The following is a 14,094-nucleotide window of genomic DNA, read 5'->3' on the forward strand; positions in this document are numbered from 1 at the left end:
TTAGCTTCCAAATGAGAGAATTGGGTTTTCATAAGGAAAGAGCCCTTCTCAATCAGTGGCCCGCCCCTGTGAAGAGACATGGGTTATAAACCATGAAACACACCCTTCTCCCTCACCACTATATAAGCCAGTGACAAAATGTAACCAGCCTGTTCCGGGTACGTGAGGTCTGCAGCCTCTGCGTTAAAAGGACACACATGTCAAGTACAGAACTAAGCCAACCTCATCGTGAGCTTTGGTTGCGAATGGTATGAACTTTGAACCCTTATTCACTACAGAAGTGATACTTCCTAGCCGTTGAGTTAGCAGCAGCCGCTGTAGACGTGGGCTAGGAGCGGACGGACGACGTATCCAGTCTAACACACAACGAAGATACTACAACGTATCCATTTTACCACCAGTGACATTCTTCCGAGGACAGGAAGATCTCTGTAGGCCAACCCGGCCAGCATCTACGACCAACCTACCGAAGCGCAGCTCAGAGTAAATATTTATTGCATTTTCCTTTTCCAAATGGGCGGTAATTTAGAATGCATACGATAATGTATTTACGATGGCATAGCTGCTTTCTCTGTTCCTCAGTCTTCCCGCTCTTTCATTCAAGCCCAACCCCCTTTCTTTGTGTAACAAGACGCCATGCCTGTTTAGCCCACTAGGGCACATTCTCCTATCATTTCCTTGTAACCATATCTGTTTGTTATGCATTTCTGTGAATTACTTAGATTAGTAAATAAATGATTTTAAGACAATTGATGTATGGATGACTCATAGTGAAGACTGGGTTCGTGCAGATAACCAACAATTTACAACGTTTGGAATGAGACTGACGAGGTAAATAACACATCATTAATCAGAGGACTCAGAGATCAGATATTATAATATCTGAAAGTTATATTAGGAAAATTATAATTTTGTAATCTGAATATTTTCCTTGGTGCCCCGACCTCCTAGTTAATTACAGTTACACAATTAATCAGTTTAATCACGTAATAATAATTACAGAGAGTTATTTGATAAACATGTCTTCCGTTTTAATGATGCCAAAGACAGTGGGATGCTTGTGGAAGGCTACCTGAAACGTTTGACCCAAGTTAAACAATTTAAAGGCAATGCTACCAAATACTAATTGAGTGTATGTAAACTTCTGACCCACTGGGAATGTGGTGAAAGAAATAAAAGCTGAAATAAATCATTCTCTCTACTATTATTCTGACATTTCACATTCTTAAAATAAAGTGGTGATCCTAACTGACCTAAGACAGGGAATTTTTACTAGGATTAAATGTCAGGAATTGTGAAAAACTGAGTTTAAATGTATTTGGCTAAGGTGTATGTAAACTTCCGACTTCAACTGTATTTACTTAAGTACTTTACATCACTGTAGATAGGCCAGATGCAAGTCAAAATTGTCTATATTGTAAAATTGCATGAAAACTAAAATTTGCTTTTGGGTCTTAATTTAAGGTTAGGGTTAGGCATTAGGGTTAGCAGTGTGGTTAAGGTTAAGGTTTAAAAATAGATTTTATTACTTTATGGCTGTGCCAGCTAGTTCTATTGGCCAATGTGCAATCACCGGAGAATAAACTGGGTGAGCTCCGTTCGAGACTATCCTGCCAACTGGACATTAAAAACTGTAATATCGTATGTTACACCGAGTCGTGGCTGAACGACGACACGGATAATATACAGTTGGCTGGGTTTTCCATACAGGACAAAACAGTTACGTCCGGTGATCCGGTAAGACGAGGGGTGGTGGTGTGTGTTTATTTGTCAATAACAGCTGGTGCGCGATGCCTAAAATTAAGGAAGACTCAAGGTATTGCTCGCCTGAGGTAGAGTACCACATGATAAGCTGTAGACCACACTATCTACCAAGAGAGTTTTCATCTATTTTTTCGTAACAGTCCATTTACCACCACAAACTGATCCTGGCACTATGACCACACTCAACGAGCTGTATAAGGCCATAAGCAAACAAGAAAATGCTCATCCAGAAGCTGCGCTCCTAGTGGCCGGAGACTTTAATACAGGCAAACTTAAATGTGTTTTACCGAATTTGTACCAGTATGTCACATGTGCAAACAGAGGGGAAGAAAGCTCTAGACCACATTTACTCCACACACACAAATGCATACAAAGCTCTCCCTTGCCCTCCATTTGGAAAATCGGACCATAATTCTATCCTCTTGATTTCTGCTTATTATCAAAAACTAAAGCAAGAAGTACCAGTGACTCACTCAATACGGAAATGGTCAGATGACGGACATGTACTCAGAGCATGCGCTGACCAATTGGCAAGTGTCTTCCCTGACATTTTCAACCTCTCTCTGACCAAGTCTGTAATATCTACATGTTTCAAGCAGACCACCATAGTCCCTGTGCCCAAGAAAGTGAATGTAACTTGCCTAAATGACTACGGCCCCATAGCACTCACATTGGTAGCCATGAAGTGCTTTGAAAGGCTGGTCATGGCTCACATCAACACCATCATCCCGGAAACCCTAGAACCACTCCAATTTGCATACCGCCCCAACAGATCCACAGATGATGTCATCTCAATCGCACTCCACACTGCCCTTTCCCACCTGGACAAAAGAAACACCTATGTGAGATTGCTGTTCATTGACTACAGCTCAGCATTCAACACCTTAGTGCCTCAAAGCTCATCACTAAGCTAAGGACACTGGGACTAAACACCTCCCTCTGCAACTGGATCCTGGAAGTCCCCAGGTGGTAAGGGAAGGTAACAACACATCTGCCACGCTGATCCTCAACATGGGGACCCCTCAGGGGTGCGTGCTTAGTCCCCTCCTGTACTCCCTGTTCACCCACAACTGCGTGGCCCAGCATGACACCAACACCATCATTAAGTTTGCCGACAAAACAACAGTGGTAGGCCTGCTCACTGACAATGATAAGACAGCCTATAGGGAGGAGGTCAGAGATCTGGCAGTGTGGTGCCAGGACAACAACCTCTCCCTCAACGTGAGCAAGACAAAGGAGCTGATCATGGACTACAGGAAAAGGAGGGTCGAACACGCCCCCATTCACATCGACGGGGCTGTAGTGGAGCAGGTTGAGAGTTTTAAGTTCCTTGGTGTCCACTTCACCAACGAACTATCATGGTCCAAACACACCATGACAGTTGCGAAGAGGGCACGACAATGCCTTTTCCCCCTCAGGAGACTGAAAATATTTGGCATGGGTCCCCAGATCCTCAAAAAGTTCTACAGCTGCACTATCTAGAGAATCCTGATCGTTTGCATCACCACCTGGAATGGCAACTGCTCGGCAGAGGATAGTGCAAAAAATTGTCAAAGACTCCAGTCACCCAAGTCATAGACGGTTCTCTCTGCTACCACATGGCAACCGGTACCGGAGCGCCAAGTCTCGGTCCAAAAGGTTCCTTAACAGCTTCTACCCCGAAGCCATAACACTGCTGAACAATTAATCAAGTTGCCACCGGGACTATTTACATTGACACCACCCTCCTTTTCTTTTTACACTGCTATTACTCGCGGTTTATTATCTATAGTCACTTTACCCCTACTTACATGTACAAATTAACTCGACTAACCTGTACCCCGCACATTGACTCGGTACTGGTACCCCCTGTATATAGCCTCATTATTGTTATTTTCTTGTTATTTTTTTTTTTCAAATATATTTTCGTAACACTATTTCTTGAACTGCATTGTTGGTTAAGGGCTTGTAAGTAAGCATTTCACGGTAAGGTCTATACGGTGCATGTATTCGGTGCATGTGACAAATAAAATGTGATTTGATGTAAATCAAATCTGAGAGTGCAAAGATGTGTTTGTTTTTTACTTGCAATGACTGTGATATGTGGTTGTCTTAATCACCTTAGTGGAATGCACTAACTGTAACTGACTGGATAGGAACGTCTGCTACTGTAAATGACCTAAATGTACATCTTTGGTCTCTTTCCCCACATGATGCGTTTCCCCTAGGATTCTTTTCATCAGCGGTGGCAAAGTTAGCGTAGTGGGGTGGGGGTCGTATAGTGGACGTGGCCAATGTCATAGTCTCCAGACAAAATTTTTATAAGCCCTCCTCTTTGCTGCAGAGACAAAATCTTGTTGTTTTAAAGCTAATTTCATACAATTCTACTCATTTTTAAATGGCTTATGCAGTGTTCTTATGCTATCTCAGTGATTCAAACATTATAACAAAATCAATCACGCCATGACTTTTTTTATTTTAGATTTGCCCTGACTGTCTAGTTTTTATTTTGGTGATTGTTACTGTAGTTCTCAAAGACGTCTTAGCTCCATTATCTTTAAATAATTGAATATAGGGGAGACACTGAATATCAATAAAGGCTAGATTTAGAGATTTAGGCTAGAAAATAAATGTCAAATAAGAATGCAATCATTCGTGAGAGAAATACTTTTGATGGAGTTGTGCTTGTAATCATGATTTCTTCATTTCAGATGTGTTTGTGTGTGTGTTTGAGTGAGAGAGACAGAAAGAGAGAGAGACAGAAAGAGAAAGAGACAGACAGACAGACAGACAGACAGACAGACAGACAGACAGACAGACAGACAGACAGACAGACAGACAGACAGAGAGAGAGAGAGACAGACAGAAAGAGACAGACAGACAGACAGAGAGAGAGAGAGAGAGAGAGAGAGACAGACAGACAGACAGAAAGAGACAGACAGACAGACAGACAGACAGACAGACAGACAGACAGACAGACAGACAGACAGACAGACAGACAGACAGACAGACAGACAGACAGACAGAAAGAGACAGACACACAGACACACAGAGAGACAGACAGAGACACACAGAGAGACAGACAGAGACACAGACAGACAGACAGACAGACAGACAGACAGACAGACAGACAGACAGACAGACAGACAGACAGACAGACAGACAGACAGACAGACAGACAGACAGACAGACAGACAGACAGACAGACAGACGATGACTCGCTACTAAAACAGACTGGGATTTCAGATTAGGTTCTAATTAGTGTCTCAGCTGGAGTGAAATTGAACAGAGACACACAGAGTCTGAGACCAGGATTCAAACACACTCCCTCTCTTTTACCCAATATCAATAAAGGCTGGATTTAGAGAATAGAAATGTCAACACGAATGTAGTCATTCGTGAGAGTAATAATATTGATGAGGATGTGCTTGTACTCATGATTTTTTCATTTCATACGTGTGCGTGTGTGTGTATATGTGAGACAGACAGACGGGGGGGGGGGAGAGGGGGGGGAGAGAGAGAGGAGAGAGAGAGAGAGAGAGAGAGAGAGAGAGAGAGAGAGAGAGAGAGAGAGAGAGAGAGAGAGGATAACTCTGCTTAAACAGACTGGGATTTCAGATGATGTTCTAATTAGTGTCTCAGCTGGAGTGAAATTGAACAGAGACACACAGATCACACAGACCAGGATTCACACACACTCCCTGCCTGGGTTTCTCTGAATAAGACAGAGAGTTCACTTTTCATCAACTTCCAGATGGAAGACAAATGATTTTGAATATACAATCCATTTTGGAGGTTGGCTATACATATACTAATGGGTCAGATTGCTCAATTGGCTTGGGTTGGGGCATAGTGTTGCTGGCAACTCCAGGGTGGTGGGTTTAATGCCTGCATGGGTCCCATCTACTGTCTGTTTAAACAGTGCCTTCAGTCAATGAATAAAGCGTTTGCTAAATGCTCATTTATTATCAGAATTTGGCTGGAACTGTCATGGTTCCACCTGTCACCAGAGGGCGGCAGAGACCATCCTAGAGACATTAACAACACGGAGGTGTGTCCAATTTTACTCATTATGATTTCCCTGTTAAAAGAGGTGTGTTTTCCATTGTCCTTTGCAGAAGCTTGAATTGTTTACCGTGTGCAGACATTTCCTGAGTGAGTGGTTGAGACTTAGTGTTTGTTGGTTTTTCAAGTGTACTGTGATCCTGTGGCTACTGTTTCTCAGTAAAGTATTATGTTTATCCTTAACCACCGATTCCTCATCTGGTCTCTTCTCTGCATCTGGGTCCAACCTTACCACCTCACAGGAACTAACCCCTGCAAAGCCTGGGGTCCCCAGGACCAGAACTAAAATTCCCTGCCTTGTGTGAAGGTCTGGTTGTGACTGTGAGACTCAAGACAATACCATCTTTGTTGGTCCATTATATGTAGGATACAACAGAGATGTGTTAGTTTTTGCTGTCAGAGTAGCCAGTCCAATCACACAACTTTTAAGTCACCTGTAGATGCAGGAGTTGTCTCTGACCAAGTCAATCATGTCGCAGCACAGCTCGTAGGTCTGCATGTCCACAAGACTGCTGTCTGAAGCGATTTAGATCTTGCTGACCACGTCAAACAGAAAGGCCTTCTCTATGCTCGAGTTCTGAAGGTACACACATTTTGGAAACCACATAATAGAGTAAACGCAGCAGAAGGATTAGAAGCAGCAGACGGATTAGAAGCAGCAGAAGGATTAGAAGCAGCAGGTTGGCGCACTATTGTCTCTGAATCAGAATACCAGACGTCATTTTCTGTACATTTCCAGATGATTCTACATGTTGAAATGCTACTGTTCGTCACAACGTAGCAGTTGATTGCTAGCACACCACGGCCACCCTCTGCTTATAACCGTTGGTCGGTTCTTTCAGAGACATCTCCTGCATCTACATGTGACTTAAAAATTGTGTGGTTGGACTGGCTACTCTGACCACAAAAACGAACACATTTCTGTTGTTCTGCTCTGATTAAAAGGATGGCAGCTCACTTCACATTATACAGGATCAATGTTGTACATGTCAATTACTACATTATTATTACATTATTACAGGCTAACAGAGTTAACGCAAGTTTACTGACTTATTATATCTGAGATGGAATTTTGTGCCAAAAGACTGAACAAACAAATTGGACCTCAGACAAGGAAGGGGATAAACAACATTCATCATTTAGACCAGTGGTTACAAACCTTTTTCGGTTATTGTACCAACAACTGAATTTTGCTTTGCCAGGAGTACCCCTGAAGTACCCCCTTGTGCATTTTACTAGTAAGTCTATAGTCTCATGTGGTAAATTCAATTGATTGGAGACGATTGGGAAAGGCTCACACCCATCTATATAAGGTCCCACAGTTGACAGTGCATGTCAGAGCAAAAACCAAGCCATGAGGTCGAAGGAATTGTCCGTAGAGCCCCGAGACAGGATTGTATCGAGGCACAGATCTGGGGAAGGGTACCAAACAATTTCTGCAGCATTGAAGGTCCCCAGGAACACAGTGGCCTCTATCATTCTTAAATAGAAGAAATTTGGAACCACCAAGACTCTTCCTAGAGCTGGCGGCCTAGCCAAACAGACCAATCAGGGGAGGCCTTGGTCAGGGAGGTGACCAAGAACCCGATGGTCACTCTGACAAAGCTCCAGTTCTTCTGTGGAGATTGGAGAACCTTCCAGAAGGACAACCACCTCTGCAGTACTCCACCAATCAGGCCTTTATGGTAGAGTGGCCAGACGGAAGCCGCTCCTCAATAAAAGGCACATGACAGCCTGCTTGGAGTTTGTCAAAAGGCATCTAGAGAACTCAGACCATGAGAAACAAGATTCTCTGGTCTGACAAAACCAAGATTGAACTTTTTGGCCTGAATGCCAAGCATCACGTCTGGAAGAAATCTGTCACCATCCCTACAGTGAAGCATGGTAGTGGCGGCATCATGCTATTGGGGTGATTTTCAGCAGCAGGGACTGGGGACGAGTCATGATCGAGGGAAAGATGAACAGAGCAAAGTACTTCTCCAGAGCACTCAGGATCTCAGACTGGGCCGAAGGTTCACCTTCCAACAGGACAACGACACTAAGCACACAGCCAAGACAACGCAAGTCTCTGAATGTCCTTGAGTGGCCCAGCAGGAGCCTGGACTTGAACCCTGATCTAAAATCTCTGGAGAGACTTGAAAATAGCCATGCAGCGGTGCTCCCCATCCCACCTGACAGAGCTTGAGAGAATCTGCAGAGAAGAATGGAAGAAACTCCCCAAAAAAGGTGTGCCAAGCTTGTAGCGTCATACCCAAGAAAACTCAAGGCTTTAATCGCTGCCAAAGTTGCTTCAGCAAAGTACTGAGTAAAGGGTCTGAATAGTTAGATTTCGAAAAAAAACTGTTTTGCTTTGTCATTATGGGGAATTGTGTGTAGATTGAGGGAAAAAAACTGTTCAATCAATTTTAGACTAGGGCTGTAACATAACAAAATGTGGAAAAAGTCAAGGGGTCTGAATACTTTCCGAATTCACTGTATGTGGTGTGTAGACCAATACAAGTTTCTATGTCAAGTCCAGAGATGAAAGGGATCTCATATACTGTGTACTTATTTATTTATGAACATACATATTTATGAACATACTAATGAGATACAACAAACGCTTTGCTAATTACATTGGTGAAGGCTTTAAAACGTTGCCTCCTCTCAATATTCTAGGCAGACGAATAAGTATAAAAACTAAGTTAAATGTTTTTATTGTAAAGTTTGTAACCTTGATATTAATAATGATTTAATCCGTAAAATATGTATTTTCTCATATATGTTTGTAGTTATAAACTGAGGGTGAGGGTATGACTTTGGTTTCATCTACTGTAAGATGTTAGTTACCAAATTAAATACGTACGACAACAGGTTGTCATAATAGTAGTTAAATAATATCTCTCACGCAGTTCATTTTCTGTGCAGTTTGTTTACAAAAGAACCTCAATGAAAACAAATCAGCGATCTTCTCTTTAGATGGTATATTCCTCTTTCTACAATACGCCTGAGATGCTTTACTTATTACTGCCACCTTCTGGATGAATTTTGAAGTGTTTATAATCAACCATTCGATTCAGCAATGTAATTCACCTTTTGTTTCTGTCAAAGCACTTCTGCCCAAACAACCAGCCTGGTTGGTCTCTTTGGGCCCTGGTCAAAAGTGCTGAATTATACCCTATTACTCCTGAGGACAGTTCTGTGTACTCACACATAGGAAGATATTAAAAGGTAAGTTAATTATATTGACATCTTAATGTTAGATGGTAGCTTGAAGAGGGCACTCTGGCCATCCACTAATAATTCATGCTATGGTAGCTTCATTTGAAGACACCTCCTTATAGAATACCACAGTGTGAGTCATAATACCCATAAAACCAAGCAGTCAAACAGGGAAATGCTTTCACTCATTTTCCCACAGGGGATTTTAGAAAGACTTAAAATAAGGGTTGTGTTTCGTGACATTTTGGTATCCGTGTAAATCTCTCTAGGACAAGGGGACTTTTATCAATATATTTGCCTGTATTTACCCCCCCCCCCCCAAAAAAAATGAAATGCTAATTAGCTGTTCATAAAGAACTATAAATGCCATGATGATTTGCCAAATCAAGGCAAAGGTAAGACTCTCTGGATTAACTATCAGCTAACTGTTAGCTAAATGTAGTCATGAATAAATTGGCCAGTTTTTACAGAGGTAGATTTATTGAACCTGAAAAGATTTTGATATGGAGCCACGACAGATTTGGCCCTTCTTACAAAATTGCCGCTGACGGTACTACCTTAGATGTATCCTCTCCAAGCTGACGTCAGCCAGGTCGTCATTGGCCCATTTGTATACGTCCCTGTGCTTCTAGGACTTAGCGTCGTCCGAAAGCCTGTCCACCTTGTGGATAAACACCTCAAAGTTGATGTCTGGGTTGACCTTGTAGGTCCTGGTTGCTGTGAGGTGGAGCTGACTCAGTGCCTCCTCATCCTAGAGACAGACAAGGACAGGAAAGAACAGTAAGTTTTATTTAATGTATTTTATGTGTACTAATGCAGCTAAAAACTTAATTGCAGGAGCACCTACAAGAAAACACGTAAAGCAATAAAGTGAGATACAAAAAAATGTAATTCATAAAGAGAGTTGAATCAGGAATGTAAGGTCCATCACGGTCTGAGTGGTGGAGGGAGGTTCTCACTGGTTTAATACAGCAAGTTAGATGCTATTCTACTGTTTTAACAGAAGTAAGGTAGCTAACGCTTTCTATGTACAACCTGAGTGTAATTAATGCATTTATAGTGCCTTATATAATTACTATTACACTCACAGTAGTCTCTCGAGTCCATTCTTCCAAATCTCGTTTCGGTGACAACGTGAGCGATGTCTGGGGATCCGAAGCTAAACTCTAGACATGCTTTAAACATTTATAATATCGTTGTATAAAAATCCACAAATCCCTTTTGATGCATTCACAATAGATAACACCATGGACTCAGAAGATATCTGGCCCTAGCTCTTCTATAACACATAGACGGTTCAAAGACAGCGGTCACCAAAAGGAATTGCTGATTGAAGCGCCTCACAGTGATACTCCTCATCAAAGAGGTGTGGAACACATCTAACAACTTTTAGTTTCTATCACAATCCAAGGAGACTGCTTTTCTACTTTCACTGTACAATAGACAGTTCAGAGAAATTCTTTAAATGCATTTGAACTGAACTTTATCAATCCCAGAAGGAATCCTGCAACCTGGAATTCTTCAACCAGGATTTCTGGAAAAGAGTTTTCAGAAAATGTTGGGAACTTTGCAACCCTAGCACGGACACCACAGTTTCCATGTAGTCCCCAGTGAGTTGATGATGAAGATGAGGGCCCCTGTTCCTCGGAGATTATCTTGAAAATTCAAAAAATGTTGCATAGTCAACTTACACACAGCTCTGACACACACACTTACCCCACCAGACATGCCACCAGGGGTCTTTTCACAGTCCCCAAATCCAGAACAAATTCAAGAAGGCATACAGTATTATATAGAGCCATTATTGCATGGAACTCCCATCTCATATTGCTCAAATGAACAGTAAACCTGGTTTAAAAAACCCCCACATAAAGCAACACCTCACAGCACCTCTCCCCAAATGTTTTTCTTTTTTGATGTTGTTTTTTTGTACTTTTTAACCAATTTTTCTCCCCAATTGGTATTTACAGTCGTCCCATCGCTGCAACTCCCATACGGACTCTCTAGAGGCGAAGGTTGAGAGCCATGCATCCTCTGAAACATGACCCTGCCAAGCCACACTGATTCTTGACACTGCTCGCATTAATCCAGAAGCCAGCCACAACAATGTGTCAGAGGAAACACATACAACTGGCGACACGAGTCAGCGTGCATGAGCTCGGCCCGCCACAAGGAGTTGCTAGAGCACGATGGGACATCCCGGTCGGCCAAACCTTCCCCTAACCCGGACAACACTGGGCAAATTATGCGACACCTCATGGGTCTCCCGGTCGGTTGTGACACAGCCCGGGATCGAACCTGGGTCTGTAGTGACGCCTTAGACCGCTGCCCCACACGAGAGGCCGCCTCTCCCCTATTTGACCTAGATATTTTGTGTATATGTATTGATATGTAGACTGTGTGCCGTTTTTTTATTTGTTGTTCTTTCCTTGAGCTGTTCTTGTCTATTAATGTTCTGTATTATGTCATGTTTCATGTTTTGTGTGGGCCCTAGGAAGAGTAAATGCATAAATGCCTTTTGATGCATTCACAATAGATAACACCATGGACTTAGAGATCTGGACCGAACTCTTCAATAACACATAGACGCTTCAAAGACAGCAAAGTCACCAAAAGGAATTGCTGATTGAAGCGCCTCACAGTGATACTCCTCATCAAAGAGGTGTGGAACACATCTAACAACTTTTAGTTTCTATCACAATCCAAGGAGACTGCTTTTCTACTTTCACTGTACAATAGACAGTTCAGAGAAATTCTTTGAATTTATTTGAACTGAACTTTATCGATCCCAGAAGAAATCCTGCAACCTGGAATTCTTTAACCAGGATTTGTGGAAAACTTAGAGTTCTCAGAAAATGTTGGGAACTTTGCAACCCTAGCACAGACACCACAGTTTCCATATGTGAGTTGATGATGAGGGCTCCTGTTCCTCTGAGATACTCTTGTAGTCGAAGGTCGGGTCGAAAGGTCGAAGAAGTCGATCTGTCCGGTTATGTCCCAGATCTGGAAGCTGACAAAGGAACTGTTGGACAGGTCCTCCCTGCAGAGCTTGTTGGTTCTCACATATGGGACATATTGTAGAAAATCACCTTAGCTAAAATAAGATTTGATCGTCTGTTTTATTTACATTGCATCATGGAATACTTGGGGGCGGGGGCGGCAGGGTAGCCTAGTAGTTAGAGCGTTGGGCTAGTAACCGACAGGTTGCAAGTTCAAATCCCCGAGCTGACAAGGTACAAATCTGTCATTCTGTCCCTGAACAAGGCAGTTAACCCACTGTCATTGAAAATAAGGCTGTCATTGAAAATAAGAATTTGTTCTTAACTGCCTTGCTTAGTTAAATAAAGGTAAAATAAAAAATAAACTTACAAGACCTAAACAAGGGTACATCCAACCTTCTGCACCTCAGATCCTGGGCTTCACCTGTCCACTGAGAAGATCACTAATACCACCTGGGGGTGGAGAGAGACATGTATTTGGGGGCAGACAGACTGATGAATAAGATCGGTGTTTCCCAACTCCAGTCCTCGAGTACCCCAAACAGTACACATTTTTGTTGTAGCCCCAGACAAACTAGCGCCAGTGCCTTCTCTGGCCCTGGCGCTAAGCTGGCCCAATAACATGCTTCCTCTGACCTTACCTCTGCTCCCTACTGAGGGAGGAATTACATTTATATTTTCACATTTGTCATTTAGCAGACACTGTTATCCAAAATGACTTACAGGAGCAATTAGGGTTAAGTGCCTTGCTCGAGTGACTGTCTAGATCCCTGCTGTTTGTTGCGGTTTCCATCTTCCCTGCGACCTGCCCTGTCTTGATCTGCGAGGAGTAACAGCGTAAACTACGTTGCTACCATGACAAAGACCAAAGCCAGTGGGCGTACCGCTGAGGACAGTGGTGTCTTTCTATTACAGGTGAAGGGTCTTTTAAACAAACACAAATATTTCTACAAGCAGTTGTTACAACAACAAGAAAATATTACTTTCTCCCCCTTCCACTTGCCTCTTCCATTTTTGCAGTTTGTAATTTTGGATAGAGCATACATTTCCATATATTTTTGTTTGCTGCATGTGAGACAACTCCACCAGTCCTATTTATGATATCATTTACAAACCTAGAGGGCAACCAGTGGGTCCGTTTCCTTTATACCATGTTTATTGTATTTCCAATTTCTTTGGTGTATTCCAGGATCAGATAGTAAAAGTTTTATGTTCCATAGTGTCTTGTGTTGTTATTTGTGTGGTTTAGGCTCGTACCATTAGGTGTTAGTAGAGCATCTGGTGCATGACTCTTAGGTTGCAGGATGGAGCTTGGGTTGATGTAATAGTGGGGGTTGGGCCTGTTGCTCTGCTCACGGCCTGGGCATATGTGTGGAGACGGTGTTGAGAAATTCAACAGGGGATTTCATAATTCTCCCGCAGTGTTGAACCTCGTACAATCATTCGGAAGTCTTGCGAGATTACATTCTGTTTCGCTAAATGGATTCTGAATTGATAACTAGCAGACTGATAACTGCTGCGCTACGAGGCTACACATTGTGTGGTCTGGAGTCTTATTCTGTTAATGACCAGTCTCCACTGTATCTTACTTCTACCTTCCAATTATTCAGCAGGAAAATACACTGCTCAAAAAAATAAAGGGAACACTAAAATAACACATCCTATATCTGAATGAATGAAATAATCTTATTAAATACTTTTTTGTTTACATAGTTGAATGTGCTGACAACAAAATCACACAAAAATAATCAATGGAAATCCAATTTATCAACCCATGGAGGTCTGGATTTGGAGTCACACTCAAAATTAAAGTGGAAAACCACACTACAGGCTGATCCAACTTTGATGTAATGTCCTTAAAACAAGTCAAAATGAGGCTCAGTAGTGTGTGTGGCCTCCACGTGCCTGTATGACCTCCCTACAACGCCTGGGCATGCTCCTGATGAGGTGGCGGATGGTCTCCTGAGGGATCTCCTCCCAGACCTGGACTAAAGCATCCGCCAACTCCTGGACAGTCTGTGGTGCAACGTTGCGTTGGTGGATGGAGCGAGACATGATGTCCCAGATGTGCTACCTCTGGCGAGCA

Source organism: Salmo salar, chromosome 09, assembly GCF_965601325.2.
Source record: "Salmo salar chromosome 09, fSalSal1, whole genome shotgun sequence".
NCBI lineage: Eukaryota > Metazoa > Chordata > Actinopteri > Salmoniformes > Salmonidae > Salmo > Salmo salar.